Genomic DNA, 2,359 nt, shown 5'->3' on the forward strand with positions numbered 1-2,359 from the left:
TGGGTAGCCATTTCGAGTAACGTTTTTCGAACACTATATTCATAGTTTTGGTTTGACTACAAAAAAGACCGGTTACATCGGCATCGAGAGATTTTGATTTGACTACAAGAAGGTTCGGTTACATCTACATCAAAACTCGATGCTGCAATACTGTTTCACTACGCCATCTAGCATTCTTTGAAGAACTCTTAGCAGTTGTAGTATGCTTGTATACCAATCCTGTCTGCTCCACTAATTATTAATAATTGGTGATACTGGACTTCGGAGTAGGTTATCGCAGAAAAAAACACCAAATTTACCTGCATACTTCCTTTCTCTTTTCAGATGCTAAGCATGCGACAATCTCTTCACGGAATCCCTGCGTGCTTTGAACATGGGAATTACTTCGCTCAGGTTTGTAGAGTTAGCTTTCAAATATATTGCGTTAAACTGAAGCGTTTGTAATAAGGCCTTCGACAATTGTCATTGCATTTTTACAGATCAGGTATCTCCGAGATACCATGAAGCCGAACGAAATGGCTATATCCGGAGCTGGCTTTTTCTCTCTGAATTTGCCTTTGATTGTTTCGGTAAGGAACGACACATACATTCAGAATTGCACTTGTACCGGGCAGAAAAATGGCTTCTCAGGCAGCAGTCTTTGTTTCATAGATACGCAGAGGCGCACTCTTTTAATGGTATGAAGCATAATCATTCTACAGGCTGGGTTTTTGTCCTACAATTCAAGCGTAAGCGGAAGCCTGTAGCTAACGCGAGGTAGCTGTTGTCGAAACTGTGCGAGTTGTAGGCATGAGCACCGACTGGCCCACAATACCACACTGTTGAGCTTGTGTTGACTTGGCCAGCGTTGGCAACCACGCACTCTGCCGTCCTAGTCGGGTGTGATTACTACTGTGCACTTTTATGTGATCAGAGTTATGCGTTACATTGCATGAGGTAATAAAGATTCCGAACGTTCCCTTTGTGTCGATGCATATGTCGAGAAACGAAGTTATGTACAGTTCGCGAATCTTTGTTATAAGGTCGAATGAAGCATCTCCAGGACAGCAATATCCCCACTTAGCCTTCTTAGAGAACTTTTTGTGCGAAATCGTTTATTGAGTTCTGATTCGCAAATGTACGATGGCTGTTTTTAACAGTGCTGCAATTCGCGTTAATGTCCAAATTTAACATAGCAGAACCACTCGACTGCACGCATGAATATTTTTCAACACTTTTTTTTTCCGTAAACATAAAAAAATAGTTTTTAGTTGAAAAGTGGACGACACGGTGAAAGACCAACACAAGTATCTCGAATTTGTATTGTTCGTAATGAGGTCAAAGAATGCGGCTAAGCACGTTTGGTCTCTCTATTACGAACATCATTTTCGGTTTGAATGCACAGTCCCTCGCATTATTTAATGGTCTTTTTTTCTTGCAGCTTGCAGGTTCTGTACTCACCTACACTGTTATCCTTGTTCAAACCAGCGAAAGTGTAAGCACTGCCACAACTGCGAAGTAAGAATGCTCACAAACTCCGTGGTCAGGAAGAAAGTGTGGAATGTGACGGCTGATCAAATGTGTTTGGGAAATGCAGTGGCACTGCGAATAGACGTGATTGAAAAGGCTTGGAGGTGACGAAAATATCCACGATATTATCATTCCTTGTATTTATTTATTTGTATTCACAGATTTCCTTACATAGTCCACATCACACATGCGTTGCTTTCCAAAATAAACAATTCTGTCGCATCAACACGATGCCTTTGTGGTGCCTCATTTTGTCTCGTGTGGCATTAGTTAAATCTATTCCGAAAGTCGTATGCATTATTTTGGGTGAGAACACTCGCTAATAGACTTGGGCAGCCTTAGACAAAAGCAGCTTTCAGCGCTTAAAAACAGTCAGTGACCTCACTGGAGCAGCCAAGTTGGTGCATCAACATGACAGGACGCAAACTTTGTGATGTCACGAGAGTATTATCCGTACATTCCTTGCTGGTTTCTTCATTATTCATGCCTTAGAGGCCCAATAACCTTCCACTGGTGTCTTATCACAGTAACGCAGCTTAATCGCCAAGGTATCAGACTGCGTTTGAGTCATCCAGGCCAGTTGGAGCCGTGTAGTGCAACCGTGGCGTTATGGTCAAGCTATGAGTTGTTGCTATAACGCTGAAACATTTATTCGAGGTCAATGTTCTATTCGGTTTTGCAACACAAGGGACTCAGGTTTGCTATATATATATATATATATATATATATATATATATATATATATATATATATATATATATATATATATATATATATATATATATATATATATATATATATATATATATATATATATATATATATATATATATATATATATTGGCATCCA

At 39.7% G+C, this 2,359-nt stretch overlaps 1 long non-coding RNA gene across 1 annotated transcript; it reads left to right on the plus strand.

Annotated features, from left to right (window-relative positions):
• The first annotated feature begins 476 nt into the window (after positions 1 to 476).
• Positions 477 to 1,735, plus strand: LOC142768392 (uncharacterized). Its single transcript, XR_012885270.1, has 2 exons — positions 477 to 569; positions 1,421 to 1,735. It is a non-coding gene; the product is annotated as an uncharacterized LOC142768392 (long non-coding RNA).
• Positions 1,736 to 2,359: the final 624 nt, after the last annotated feature.

The sequence above is a fragment of the Rhipicephalus microplus genome, chromosome 8 (assembly GCF_043290135.1).
Source record: "Rhipicephalus microplus isolate Deutch F79 chromosome 8, USDA_Rmic, whole genome shotgun sequence".
Classification (NCBI taxonomy): Eukaryota; Metazoa; Arthropoda; class Arachnida; order Ixodida; family Ixodidae; genus Rhipicephalus; species Rhipicephalus microplus.